We start from the raw sequence: 16,038 nt of genomic DNA on the forward strand, positions 1-16,038 counted from the left end.
TTGATAAATCATCGAGTCGTAGCATCGCCGGAGAGCAAAAGTCTGCTGCCAGCGTGCAAAGCGTTGCAGTTGCAGTAGCAGGAATGCTATTTTTACAATATTGCGTTTCAGCCGCTCTCTGTTTCCGCAAACGGATGCATTAGTTGATTGTCTGCATCGGACGGAAGGCCCTGTGCACCTGTGTGGCAGTTTGTGCTCGATGAAATAATTGTGTATGCTATTTTACTGGATTATTAATAGCAAATCAATTATCTGGTCAGCTACGTTTATTTTATGAACTATTCTGCCACTGTTTTGTTAATATTTTCATCTTTTTTTGAGTTCCGTGATGTGACCTTTCCACAAATATTACCAAAAAAATGTAGTCTAAATATGGTATACTTTCACTTTGAGTTCCCCAAGACGATAAACAAAATTGAAATGAACTGATACAGGAAACATTTTCATCTTTTCCTTGGAATAAAATTTTACATTGAGCAAATTGTTGTTCGAAGACACAACATTTGGCATGTTTCTAGAACCATCTAGAGCTATTGGATTCCGTTAAGAGAAATGGCGGACAGTAAGGTTTAAAGATTATGAATTAACACGAAAAACCCGCCAAAAGCAAAGTTTGACTTCATTTTCACACAAGTGATGGTTTTCGATGTACCAAAATAGTAAAATGTAGTACAAAATAATGTAGAAAATTTAAAAACAATTTCGATAGATTGAACGTTAGAATACGCATTGACGCTGCGAAAGCCATTGCTCAAAAAGGACAGCGCCCAAACAAAATCTGTCACTAGCATTATCACAACCGCGGACACAATGGTTTTCGATATCATCCATTGTCCACCAACATACCATTAGCTGTTAATTGAGTGACAGAAGTGGCACCGGGCGGGCGCAACGTTAACGAACGTCTGGCGAGGGAAAGAATTATGACTAAAAATAGGGACACCGTCAATAACTTCGCTTCGCCCACCCGCCGCTAGACGCCGGCTTTGCAACGAATTAATTTAGTTCATCAATTTTGGGCGCAATTTTGTCCCCGGGCCCAGACTAATCCCCCGCCCTGGCTGGAACCGGGAGCTGGAAGTTTCGCTCGGCGACGACATAACGCGAGATGCAGCCTCTCCTCTCCGGTGCCCTTCAAATAAGCGGAAACAAAAATGAGGCATCAAGCACGACACGACTCCTTTGGCGCTCTTTATGCGCTCCTCGCGAAAATTACGACCAAATAGGTACACGCCACCAGGCGGGCGGACGGTGTCATATTAATTTAGTTTGCTCACCATTCATGAAGGGCTTCGTCATGCGAAGCACTCGAGCACCCATCAACGTCCCTAGAAATCTCGCAGCCGAGCACGTCCGCCTGAAGGAGCCGGCACGGACAACTTTTACGGTGTATCTTCGAGAAGAAGCCTTCAAGTTGACGGAAGTTGGTTCTTTACGTCCTCTTCACAGTGGTTCTATTGTGCCGAGGGGCCAACACCAGCGCCACTGCAATGATGTTTGGCAGGTATTAGGCAACAAACAGTAATGCTCTGTTTACCCATATTACACACTTGAGCTCAGGGCCACCGGAGCGCCTTTAGCAGCTCGTGGTTTTGAAGTGCACCCAGCCCGACGAAGTAGGCTGCTAGCGCTGCTGCTAGTGGTGACGGTTGCGAGTTCAAGGATCAAAATGCTTCGTAAACATGCAATTCATGGAATGGAAAATGTTGAACCAACAGCCGGCCACCGTCGAATGGAAGCGAAACCTGACCCGCTCGACACAACGTGGCGTTGCATCGCACTGTTTCGTCCTCGTCCTCTGACTGCACTAGAGGGTCCTTGGGTGCCCACAACACAGCGACACAGCGGGTGTGGCGGGAAGATACTTTAACATTTTTAGAAAAACCACTCTCACCACAATGGCGAACCCTGGGAGCAACAACATTCTTCGCATGCTGCTGCGACCGACTGGAGGCAAAACTTTCGCCTAACATGCCACGCCGCAGCTACTCTCACATATTGCCCCTCGCCTACTTGTCAATGCTTCTTGTGTTATATGCGCTCTTTTGGGTCCGCAGCCCTCGTGTGCCTTTGAGCGACTTGCAGCAGCATGCAGAATTTCCCTCTTTGTGCTTCCCGTGTCGGACAGAAGAAGGAAGTGCATAAATGATGTGCCATAGCGAAAACAGCTCCAACTCCGACAGGATAAAGCCGTTTTTCCAACGCCAAAACAATTTTCGGAAGATAAACTATTCTTTCGGCTAGCCCATCGGGAAAAAAAATCCCAAACTGGACCAATTTTTTGTCAGCATATGGACAACATAAACGCCCATCGGACGATGCCAAACAATAAAACGATTGACCCACATTCTTTTCAGCAAGTCCGAGCATCCGAAAAAAACAAGCGTACACGTTATCGGTTCCATTGTCTGTTTACTTTTGATGGTGTTTTATTCAGTTTTCCACGGGCATTTCAGGAACTGTTTTTGCTCCCCTTCTATCGATGGCCAATAGGAGTGCTACGGAAGCTATGGTAGTCGGTGCCAACCGGCACCGTAAACTATTCGGGCAATGTTGCCAAAACGGAGGGGCTCCCAAACGTGAGGAGTGCAAAAAGTTTAACCCCAAACCACCTAGGGTTCGAGTAGATCGAGTCACAAGAAAACGCTTCTCATGACGTAACGCTTGGCTAACGAATAAGAATGGTCACCACCAAGAATGGAGTGGCGTAAAGTTCTGTCTTGTTTTTTCCCCGACTTCGGTTGCATTCCGGGCTCGATGGAATATGGAAAACAGGAATTGCGGATTTGCGACCGGGAAAAGTTGCACGCAAAGACTGGCGTCGAAAACATAAAACCTGCCACCGGGTGGCGGGTGAGCAGATAACGAACGGAAGATGCGTTCGAGTTCGTTTCGACCCCTTTGGTCGATCCTAGTTTTGCCGGCACACCTTCTGTGGACTTCATTCAGTCAGAGCCGCTCTATCGCGCCAGGACTCCCTCAAGGCGCACGGCTTTCAAGGATGATGTGAAGAGCAGCGTGGCCCGTGTCTTCGGGGCATTACAAAATGGACAACGGCTACGCGATCGCCTTTTCCGGTTTCGTGTACTTCCCGAACGAAAGCTCCCTTCGGTTTTCCCTTGCGAGCGATTGCAGCAACGCTAACTCGGAACATAAGCCGTGCGTAAGACTCGAGTGTTATGCTTTTATGTTTGTGTTTAGGTAAGTGAACAAAAACTCCCAACAAAACCGGCAAAGGTTTCAGCGTAAAAAGTGTTACGGTTTTTTTTTTGGTTACTCCTTTCTTGTAATTTAACTTATTTCTTTTTCTGTCGACTGCTGCTGCTACGGATTTACGTTACGTTGAAGGCTAAAAATACGCGTACCACGCGATGTTCCGGTTTAAAAAAGGAATACAGAAAAACGCTCCCAGCCTCGGATTGGCCACGCAAAGTTTGACTTCCGTTCGTGCAATACCTTGGGCGTAGGTAGAAACCAAGAAAACCCCGTCCAGCATCGAATCGTACTGGTTCTGCTTGTGGCGTAAGTTGCCGTACGGTGGACGTAAGAGTGAGAAAAAGATCTTACGTCAACCGACGCAGGAACCGCCAGGACGAAAGCACCGTGAGCACTGCATTGCTATAACGATCATATTTCTGCCCGTCTGGTGTCTTACTGTTTCGCACGCCGTAATGAAGCGGAACACTCGCCGGTGCTCCGTTATTTCTCACGTTGCTTCACTTCAAACGAACCAAACCAAGCTGCACAACGTGGTGGAAACAATTGGGTGTTTGCTTTTTTTCATCGTCGTCGTCGACGTCTGTTCGTCGCCTCCATTAAACGCTGGAGGAACGTTGCAAGGTGGTTGGAATAAACTGCGCCGGATGCTGGAACAAACGAGCGATTTATGATGCTAATTAATCAAACTTCCCTTCGAGATCCCGGGGTCGCCAATTTGGGAGACAATTGCGCGTAAAAGTATTGCGCGATCGCCCTGAAAACCCCGGTGGATCGTGCTCATCGGGTGAGCCGGATCCTACCGGATGTCACCTTAATTTCCGCGTTCCCATGAAGTGGAAATGAATGCTGGAAAAACGGAAACGAACACTCTCGCTGGGGGAGCTTTTGATTTTTTCTTATCTCCCCTTAAATATTATGCCCATTATCAGCAGGGGGCCTGGCCCGGCGAGAGTCCCGTGCCCACTAATTAGCATTTAAATGGAACTTATTTCGTAATACACGATACGCGCGATACGTTCCGTGTCGTTCTTCGGCCAGGAATGTTGCTCTTCCTTGCCCAACGAATGTGGCTCACGCAACAAAACAGGAAATATACCTTCCGATAGGGCGACCTTCACGTCGTCGGCTTGCCGTCTTACTTTGCACGTGCCATCCTTGCGATCGCTACTTTGGGCCCTTCCTGTCGTCGGTCCCTTCTTGGCCGAAGTACGCCCATTGGGAATGGCATTTTGCGGTGCTGGGATGCAAACGAGGAAAAAAGTTTATGCCCGCCATGGCACCGGAATTGAATATTTTAATGAACAGCCTTAGAGAGAGCGCGGGGAGAGTGCTTGAGCCGAAAAGGTGACACATTCCACGGTAGCGGTATAATGGCATTAATGCAGTTTAGTTGTTCAAAATCAAATTGGTTCTACCTTAACGATGAATACGCTGCGCCTGGCGCGAATATTTAAGCTCAGTGCTTAATTACGCCAGGTTGGGGAAATAGTGGCGCAGAAACAAAAATGAAACCACTTCTGGCGTGGCGCGTTTGGTGCCTCTGTAGCCACCGAAGGCACGTTCATTACTCTTCGCAGGTCGCGAAGCAGACACTATTAGCATAACAATTAGCATAATATTGGAGAACTGCAACATATTTGCTTGAACCTCCGGGTGCCGAACGCACCGAGCGCATTATAATTATGAGCGAGTTTTGGGTGAATTCCCAAAATGGTCCCACGAGGTACGTTTACTACAATCTCGTTACCTCATTCGGAAAATTGCCCAATTTATGTCACCCATCAAATGGTCGACGAGCGTTCCGAGAACGGTACGGTTTGAACATAATGAGATGAGTGAACGAGTGAAATCAGCATTGGAAAGTATGCTGAAACTTCCGACTTCCGACCTGCGTCACGAGCTGCGAATCGCTGCTCAAAGGCTCAGCGCTTAACGAATAGTTCTATTGCTTCACGCAACGCGATTTGCGGCCAAACCCGCCTTACAGGCTAAAGTGGACGAACGCGCATTCAAAGTACAGTGCATTTTTCCGGCAAATACCATCCCGCATCCCACAGAGCTGATTTTAATTTCATTATCACGATCCGGAAAGCAACACAACCGTTGGCCCGGGGATGTCCTTGCGTGGTGTGCCGCTGGCAGCGTCGCGCCAGTAGCATCGTCCGGGCCAGGCTCCCTGCATGGCTAATGAATGGAGGAAGGAATTTTAATTAAAAAACTTTTGTTGTGGTCCTCCGGACCTCGTCTCTCCCGACGACCACTCGTTAGCTGGCCTCACGCTGTCATGCTGTAGCAGGATGCTGACGATGAGGTCACGGTTATGACGGATTGCAGGGCGTCAGTGTTTGGGTCCCGGGCTGGGTTGGGCTTGGCCCTCGACTGGGTACGATTTGTGGTCGACATCGGTTCCGATGCGGTGAGCTGATCATTATCGGGAGCCTGTGCCCCGCAGGAGTATGCCAGGGCCCAGAGTTTTGACGAGCACCGAAAAAGGGTAATCATCTGCACAGTCATTACCAAGCCTTTGAAAGGACTAAGGACTGCCAAGGGCGTCGGCCGTAAAATACCGAGGACAGTAATAATATCACCCGTAATTAACCCGTGTCTAGATGGTCGGTTTTAGTTTTTCGTAAGAGGATCCTGTCGTTTTCAGAATTATAGCCCAGTGTGTACTGCATATAGTTCTCTCAAAGTTCCCAACATTGTGTGATGTGTTTTACGCAAAAAAAAACTCTCCAGACTGAGTGAGCAGAAGCCATGAGCTAATTGCATTTCCCGTGCAATTGCACAGTGCTGTGTTTGTATCTTTGCGTAATCAATGTTTGCAACAAATCCCAACGTCTTCCGGTTTCCTTGTGTCCCTGTGTTTCTGCTTCACTCCGGACACTGGTTCATCCCACGTGCACCCAGGGACAATGTGTTACTTTTCCTGCCAGGCTGGCCCACAAGCCACAGAAAAATCCAATCACCGGTTAGCCCCACTAGATGATGGTCCTTGATAAATCGAAGCAAAACTTTGGTACGCTTGGCTCACTCAATCAAAACCTCGCTCTCCTGCTCGCTCTCCAGCGAGTCAGAGAAAGGATCAAGGAGACAAGGCGCATCAGGGAAGTGCATCTGCGAACGGTGTTCTCGAGCGGCGACAACGTATCGCCAATTTCTACCGCCCAAGGATGTCGTCACCCGGTCGGGCGTCAGAACAATCTGCAAAGTGTCAGCGGACGATGTTTGAGGCACTTGTACGTCGAGCTCACACTCGATGGAACTAGTGATAGCTTTGCGGCCAACACACTTCTCCATCGGGCGTCGTTTCCTCGGTCAGCTTCAGTGGGTCGGGATGGAAAACTTTCTTAATTAAAGTCAGGCGGTCACCGGGAACAGGGTTTTGTGAAATGCAGGAAAATATAATCGAGCTTCCCTGCGTCGGGCGTCTGATGACATGAGTGGCATAAGTGAAACGAGCATCGCACTTAGTTTTAAACTGATCAGCCCACATATTCAACTTTTCCCCAAGCCATTGATAGCAAATTTTTCGGTATATTTCTTTAAAAACATTAATTTAATACCTCATGAGTATTATGTATGCTGGTTGCTATAAAATTGCTGGCTAACCGGTCACGCAAAACTTTATCGTGTACCAACAATAGTCCATCAGCAAACAGAACGAAAGCGCTTTTCTAAGCTGAATTTCTCAGCCTCTCTCAAATACTGCTCACGAAATATGAACATCGAATGAGAAAATAAAATTCCCAATCTGTGTCACTCGAGCCAAGCGAAAAACCAAATCAAATTCTCTTTTCCAACGCTACCATGTCATGTCCGGGTGAGAGATTTCGTCGCCATCCTGGAACAAAACATGGTTCAACTGCAGCACACCGGGGGTTCGGAATCTCGCTTCTTCCTGCAAACGTGTCGGATAAGTTGCATTTAATGCATTCTAGCTTGGAGTCACTCAACCGCTGAAGCTGTCCATATTATGGTTTGGAAAATAGTCGTTTTTATTTTGCACAAAACTCTCGTTATTCTTTTCACTCTGCATCATCCCGCTGATGGGCTTTTTGGGGCTACCGTGAGCGTGGGTCGTCAATGATTCTCTGCCCAAAGTGGTATGAGAAATAAAATAAAGAAACTCACTCGTTTTACTCACTCTGTTCCATATTAAAGACATTATCTCATTGAAACCATTTGAAACAGTTAACCTCATTAAAAACCGCAACCGTTCATCCATTCAATCCAGCCACGGCATCCAGGGACGGCACTTGTCCAGCGGAGCTCTGAGTGTAATTACTTTAGCTTACTGTACTGTGTGCAACTCTATTTGTCTCGTCCATGGGCAACCCCTCGTGAGTGTTGCGGCCAACGCCAGTGCACACCGCAAATTGTGTCCCGCAGACGCAATAATCCCTCTTTTCGTGAGGCGAAAAGTGTTCCCTTTTCTTGGGAATAGGAAACATCGACTGGCGCGAGAAGGACACCTAAAGGACGCAAAACTATCAGCAAAGTATCTACACTTCGTTGCACTTTGTTTGTTTTTTACAACTCGTGTCACGCACCATGGGCGCCGGCTGAAGGCCAGGACGTGTATTTTTGCACACCTTCGAGAGCCGTGCCCGTGATAAGTTATTTCATTTAAAAGTTACACCCGGCAGCCCGGTACGTGGGGATGAAAACAAAGATTGCACACGAAATTGCATCGTGCAATGCAATGCAAATGCGTTACATTCCTTCCTTTTCTCGACAACCAGCCAGCAATCGGTGCATCAACGTGTCGACGGTCGATCAGTTAATGCGTTCGTTCTGGGTACCATAAAAGTGCAAGCGTTGCAGCTGCAGCTCTCCAGGACTCCGATCCTTCCGGAGTACAAAGAGCTGCTAGCCATTGCCATTCGTCGGAGCGAACGGGTTTGTTGTTGCGCTGGGTTTTTGCTATTTCATCCGAAGCAAGTTTCCATTTGAGTGGAGTTGGTATGGTCCGAGCAATTTACTTGGGACATTCCAATAACCATAACATTTCCATAAACAACGACCCATCCGGGCTGGGGCTGGAGGAAACCAGCAGCAGGAGCTGATGCCTAAGGAGCGGAGATTTTGAAATTATCTGACAGCCAGTGAACATAAATATGTATGACTCAGCGGCGGCGTGCGTCGAACGCTCCAGCCATGCTGCCGCCGCGAAGACCGGTCCAAAGACACGGAAAACATCTGAAATAGTCCGGACCGGACCGATCGGTCGGTCATTCGATGCGTGTAAATCGGGCAGGATAACTGTTGACAGCGACAGCACATCCCAAACAGTGGCCACCAGTGAAGCGGCCGGCCGGCCGGCCAACAGGAAGCATAAGGTACGCCGCGATGGTGTCCGATAACGGGACCGTTATCGATTCGAACGAACCATCGGGAGTTTGTGTTTCTGGTGTACAGTGGCTGCGGCCCAGGACAAAAGCCACCCAAGCAAGCGCCAGAGCTGTCGGGGGTTCGCGGAGCGGCCACGTGTCTCCGTCCGTCCGGTCCTCGAGCCCCTCCCGTGCGCGTGTGTGGCGATAAAGCAGAAAAAGAAATGGCCAATCATTAATAATAGTCGGATTATTGATTGGGAACGCAATGCACAGTGACAGCGATAAATTTAACCAATTTCGGTAGCGTCTGTGTTCTCTGATTTGCTTCGGCCGTTTGATGAGTGAGTGGGGGGCGCGTCCCTGTTCCGCTACCCCCGTGCGTCGGCGGTTAATCGACTTCGGCATCGGCAATCACGGCCACCGCCGCCATCGTAAACTTCCGGCTGACGGAATGTTTCGCTGTTTCCGCCACTTTGTGCCGGGCACGCGAATTATCACCCCGGCGTGGCTCGCTATAAATTACTGCAAAAATAGGCGATAAGCAGCGTAGCGGCCGGGTCCAGCGTCGGTTATGCTTCGGCCATCATTAACCACGGCCCGTTCAGAGGAAATCATAACGTTTGTTGCATTTTAACAGCCACCACCGTAAACTGTTGCCGATATTCGATAAGCCCTGGGATGACTCTTTCGAATGTTTAAATTATTCCACGCCCCCCCGGATGGCGCCCTCACATTTGTTGGACCTTCCTAAAAAGCGTATGCCTTTTTGTGACCGGCCAAAAATTACACCAAATGACCGTTAAAAAGTGCCATTTGTATTGAAAAGCAATTTAAATTTGGCCACCATAATCGTGGTGCAATAATGGTAGAAACCATGCGGCGTACAGTGCTCCACCACGGCGATCGATAAGCCATCAATCATAAAACTCAGTTTTACGTTAGCCAACGCAATTGGCAGAACAAAAAAAAACAAGAGAAAAATGACAAATGGGACACGCTTGACGAGAAGATTTTTTGGTTACTCAACACCTCTCTCGGCACTCGGGTTCGGGGAAGGATTGGATCTCGGTTACTCGGCAACACGCTACATTGTAGCATAAACCGTGTGGCGCCATGGAACCGGTGCGAACCACTCGCAGTCTCACGCTACTCCCACATGGCCCCCCGGAAGGCACGATCGGGTGGGATGAAAAACGAAAATGGTGGGATTTCAGGATTTGGCGTCGATAACCCGTTAGCTTGGTTGAACAATAAAAGTATCCCAATGCTTCCCTCCCTCTCTCTGGCCCGAAGGCGCTTGGATATGTGTGGTTCGGCCATTCGATTGGCAATCGAAATCCTGATGTGCTCCAAAATGAAACGATGCTCGCAGCCACGGGATCGGGTTTGCAGGGCTGGGCGCAAAACGAGAATCACTCAGTTTGCTCGCGAAATGCAGCCGGTGAAAAATAAAACTCTCGTAAACAGGGGCAAAAAATTCATAACCCGAACGCAACGGGAACTTAATTGTAAATTAAATTTTCCATTCCATCCGACCGAATGGAACGGAGTGGCTTCGGATTTTCCATGTTGCCCTTTTCAACTGAATGAGGCCTGTTAAGGTTTGCACTGAAGAGAGTTTTTAAAAATATTAAAACTGTGCGTTCCCTGTTATTTAATTAAGATTTAGACGATCACGAACGCCGTCTGGTTCTAAATTTTATCATACCGACGACATTGCATCAAAAGCTAGCAATTTAATCATCGTTAAAATGGTGTTAAAAACTAACCCGTTTGGGAGCAAAACGTATCTGTTTTTGATCGCACACGGAGGACACGAACCTTCGCACCGGGGCCACTGTGAATTTCCCGATATTGATTGACGTAACAAGATTTGTTGGCCGTCGTCGTCAATCCCCCGGCGGCAGGCAAAATGGCTACTGGGAATGGGTATGTGTATGTGTGAGGTGAATACAATGTCAACAGCCCGGAACTTGATTTCTCGGTCACTGAAGCCAAATCACAGCATCACACGTGTTTTGCAACACGCGTAGGGCACAGCGCAGGCAGGGGTTTGTGGTGGACCACTAAGTGGATTACTCAATGGCAAGCGGCCCGAAACCGCACAACGACAGCTGATATCAAAACGGATAACCGGAAAAAAATAGAATTTTGTTTTAACTATTTATTTTCGAGCAACACGAATTACATTTCTGCGTAAAAGTGTTTGGTTTGCCACATCAGAAACTGATTAATACAAAAGAAAATTTGATCTCCAACAAACCGATCAATAAAGTTTAGAAACACATTCAATAGGGCATGACACGTCGTTGCTCAGTTCGGATGACTGGAAAATTGGAACCAATTTCGGAACGAATTTAAAACCATTCCATCTTACTTCGACCGACGTGTAATGCTTTCGTATCGATAACACGAAGCTTAACCCGGGAAAACCTTTCGCCCACCGGCGGCGGCCACAGGAAAGTGGCTCGTGCAAAGTGGAAATTGAAACCACCTCTTCGTCCTCTCGTTGTGGCAAACTGGCGTTGGCCTGTCCGAAACCCATTTCGGTAACAGAGGCAGAGGCAGAGAGAGAGAGAGAAATCTTTCTTTCGCCCGCGGTTCGTTGCAAAGACAACCATCGCATAGTCCTTCCGGACAAATCTACCCCCAACGTGTGTCCGAGGTTCGGCCACCCGGCGGGGACGGTAAACGAATTTTCAGCGGACAACACTATTACCCGGGAAACCGATCGTGCTTCGGGCGGGTCGCTACGAAGCAGAGGCGGTTCCGACCACATCGAAAATGTGGCTTAACACGTCGGCCAACAATTTGTGCTCCATTTTTGTTTTAGGTTTTTTTTGCGAGATTTTCTGCCACCGATTCAAACTCAATTCATTTTCGTCCTTCGCACGTTGTAGTGCTCAAAAAAAAATGGAGCGATAGCGATGTAGCGTGCGTTTAGATCGTGACGGTCCCGGACCCGGGCATTCCACGGGCCAGAACGTCGAGTTTGAGTGAAAATCAAATTTTGTTGAATCAATTTCCCCGCTTAAGTGACAATTCGGTGTTCCCGTGGTGTTCGATTCCAGTTTTTTTCCCAACGTCTCAATCTCAGCTAGCCACACGAAGCAAAGAATCGCCAGCGTCGGGACGGTTGCCATGACGTCCGCAAGAAACTAAAGCTGTGCCGGTCGACGGTCGTTGGCAACCGAAATGTGTTGTAATCCATTTCGCAAAAGCAAAACTTTGCCAAAGTTGCTCCAGCCGGGCGGGACCGTAAGCGATGTTGGCGAGAAGTGGTGGGAATTTTTGGAAAGTAATAAGTTGTAATTTTATTACCACGAAAACTCGCGCTCCACGAACGAACACAGACGACGGCGAGCGGCGCCTGTTTTGGGCCGGCGGTCCTAGAGCGCGCCGGGGATCGCTCATCTGAATCGATTTAACACCGATCAATAATTCCGAACCATTATCTGATTTGTTTGTTCGCCCGCTGTCCTCCCGCTCGGTCCTGCGAACATTTTAATCGTCGTCCTTGTGAGCTGAAGGATAATCCCGGTGGGACCGACAGTAAAAGCAACGACCATTCCCTCTCTCTCTCTCTCTCTCTCTGGCTGTGGTGCCAAAGACGAAGCACCGAAAAATACCTCCAAAATGACGGGCCAAGATAGCGCCCCAAAAAAACAAACCTCAACATGATGAAAACCGCCGTGGCCGTGTGGTGTGAAGTCGTTGATGACGCTGGGATGGTGCGACTTTTTGGGGAAAACTTTGTCGGCGTGAGCTCGACTCGCGAGCGATCTCCTTGTTTGGCGCCCCGAGCCCCGCCGGTCATCTTGACTGGCGGTTTCGCTTTCGCTTCTTTTCCCCGAAAACCCACGGAACAACGGGCTTAGCCCGCAGATTTATGCAAGCAATATATTTTGGCCAAATACACGCTCCACCATCAGCACCCCGACTGTAGCGGGCGCCACAACGGAGACGTTCATAAATATAGCGTAACGATACGCTGGGCAACGGACGGGCTGGCTGGCTGGCTGGCCACCGGTGGTAGAGCATAAGTAGAGCATCATAAATAAATGGTGAAACCACGCGGTGTGGCTGTGGCTCGAGGAGGCTAATCAGCCGGAAATTTGATGGACATTGGAATAAAAAAGCTAATGGACTGCTGCCAAAATTGAATGACACCGAGGGAACCCTATCTGTCCGACGGAAGTATCGATGCTGTGCGTATGCGAGTGCCCCAATTGATCCGACCGCGCAGGAAGCGGGTCGCAGCTGTGATGAAAACCTATGCAACATCAGACGGCTGTGGGCGGCGAATGAATAATAAATCGAGCGGCAAACCCTCGCCCGGAACGGCCGGAAAGGTGAAACTCCGGGCGCAGGACAGATACAGGGCCCCGGAAAGATATGTGTGAAACATAGTCGCGACATCTGTCGCATTATTTATGTGTCACTCTGTTTTATGCTTCGCCGGCCCGTGCTGCCAATTTTTTTTCGTAGAATCACCCGGAAAGGAATCCATTCTTCATGAAGATCCCTCGGGTGAGGTTTCATATTCCCAGCCATTGTTCCAACGGCCGACCTTCGCCTAGCGCATCGTTCTAAACAAATTGCACCACCAATCAATCCTTCTGGCCGATACTCAAAACACTTGGCGTTGTGCAAAACAGTTTTCATAATTTATCATAAATCAACAGTTATTAGCCTTGTCTACCCTGGCGCACCCGGGTAATCCTTCCCCGCACGGACCGATCGCTGTCTGTCTGTCATTAAACTGTTCCATCTAATTACCGCCCGCTGGCATCGTTTGACGCGAGCCCAAAGAAAAAGGATGCAAATCTGTTGCTCGGCACCCGATCGCACGTCCTTATGGTGGCCCAAAGTTTGGCCCGCTGTCAGGGGGTCGCAATTTGTGATCGCACCACGCTGTGCCAAGCGAATTACGCGACTAAATTTCTCGAGACAATGGCAACGTCGTCGGAACGCCGCAGTTCGTTAAATATTCATTCGCGCCTCTCAAGGCGAGTGCCTTCGAGGCCGGCCTTGATCCGAAAAGTCAACCAACGGTCTGACCGGGAGGGCCTTTGAGCGTGCTGTCAGCCGAATGTCACGCTAATGCAAATGGTTGTCAAAAATCAATTTGAAATTAATTAACAAACATTTTCGTGACATTCACCCGGGAACCGGAAACTTCGCGGACTATTCCGGGCGGGGAGCGACCATCGCTTCCAGGGTGTGTGCTTCCCTTCCGGGAACTTTAACTTTGCAAGTCGCTCAATGTTTAATCCTTGGCACAATCTCCGACACCCGAACGTGCCATCGACGGACGACAGCGTCCTTTCGCTTGGCCAGCATCCTGCTTCAACGACGTCGTCTCATAATGGATCAGGTTGCAGCTCAGTGTCTGGCCGGGGCAGTTTAACTTTACGGCATTATTCAGAACCGCTCGGTCGTCAATTAATAATTACTTTGGCTCCGTCAAGGCACCGATTACGGGCGATTTTGAACAACTCCTGTGTGGGTAATATTTAATGTTGCAAGTCATAAATCCACTCGGTTTTTTTCGATTTAATAAAGTACTCCGATAATGTAACGTCACTCGATTACAAAATCACCAGGCGTCTCCATGGTGAGTGAGCCAAATACACGCGGCCAAATAGTTTATAGCCAATAGCCAATAGCGATAATTAATGGCCGAAAAGGAACTATGTCCTGGTCACGGGCAGTGCAAACTTCCGGATCCCCGGATCCGTTTGACTTAATTATCCTCAACACTCATCGCCCGCTGCACCGGTCAGTTCCGAAATCGCTCTTCACATTAGAGCTCCAGCAAGGATAACGACGGTGATGCAGTATAAAGTACGGCGTGCCTGGCCCGCGCCCAAAAACCGTCCACCAGGATGAGTGGGTCCCCACTACCGGGGGCAAGATATTAATTTCAAAATGATGTGACAAAAATTATCACCCTGCACAAATATTTACCCACCGTGCCGGTTGGCTTCGATTTTCGCCCTGGCTAGCAGGACCGGCAGGAGCTACTGTTTGACGTCCTGCTGGTGTCGTGGGTTGATGTCAAAACCGGGCGCGGTAGCTGTCCATCAAAAGGAGGTCCGGATGGAGGGACGAGGACGACTGACCCATCGTCTCAATTACCATCGGCACGACATGGTAGCGAAGTCCTACAAATTGCCACCAACGCTCGGCGCTGGCCTCGAGGCTGGCGAGCCGCTCCCCGGTCGGTCTCCGATTTGTTTGTTATTTTAGCCCGCCAGTGTGTATGTGTGCGTGATTCGTGCTTATCAACGAACCTTTCCCGGGCAGTCTTGGAAAGGAGCCACGAAGTGGATGCGTAATAAAAAAAAATACGAGCCGACGCCCTGGAGACGCCGTTCGTTTTTCTTTTTCCGTCCCAATCCGTGGATCCACCGCTCGGTGGCGTAGCTTTGCGTTTCGTCCCTACCGCGCGGCCAGAGGCATCAAATTTGGTGGATGAAATTTCGCGACGGTGAAAGTGCAATCCCACACGCGGGAGCGAGCACGCTAGAGGGGGCCCGGGCACTTCCGTGGGGATGTCCGGCGCCCGGACGAAGCGCACGGACGCGAACCTCGCGACCGTAAAAAGTTTCAGGCATTTTCTTTCTTGCCGATGTCGCCGATGGTGGCGTTCCGAGCGGAGGACGATTTGTTGACTGCTTCTCACCCGCGTGACGTGAATCTTTGCTTTTTGCTCTGCTTACGAGCTGGGGACACGGTACAACCGAAGGATGAAGCGGGGAATTTGTCTTTGAAGTCCTTGGGTGCAAAATTAGATGTATCAATAAAAAGATACTTTCTTGTTAATGAAACACCCGGGACGGGGTGATTGACGCCAAGCATTTTCGGCGAGCGTCGGGGCATTTATTACGAGGCAAGGCAGATTGGGTGCCGACATAGAGTCGGAGGTTTACTCGGTTCCAAGTGCTTCTGTGCCTTGCCGGTCGGGGTTTACCTGAAGGTGAAGCAACGGAAGATTCAATTAAAGCAACTAAAGACACCGAAATGCGTTATTCAGGTCGCGAAGCGCACTAACTGTCTACGTTGCGGACGGGATCAGCACTCGACGCGTTCCTCCTGGGAACTCTACTGTAAAGCTGGCCAGAAAGCGAAAGAGATCCACAATCTAGGCAAATTTATTACATCTGCATTAGGAATTCAGCGTCGTGATACTTTTCTCCGGTGCCGTAGAAGCGTTGCGTTTTCTGTTCTTTTCCCCGGAGAAAAATCCCACTAGCAAGTTGTGCGATAAAATTAGATTCATTACCTGACTGAGCATCGGAAAGGATGGCCGCAATCGCAAGGATCATTAACGAAGGAAGCTTGATATAAATGCACAAGAAAATTGAAAATTCTTTTACTAGCCATCAGTTTGTACACCGTTACCGTTCTCTCACATTAAAGAGCTACATCTCAGATACGGCTTATTGATACCACAATGCGTCACGGAATCACATTAAGC

This window comes from Anopheles bellator, chromosome 2 (genome assembly GCF_943735745.2).
Source record: "Anopheles bellator chromosome 2, idAnoBellAS_SP24_06.2, whole genome shotgun sequence".
Classification (NCBI taxonomy): Eukaryota; Metazoa; Arthropoda; class Insecta; order Diptera; family Culicidae; genus Anopheles; species Anopheles bellator.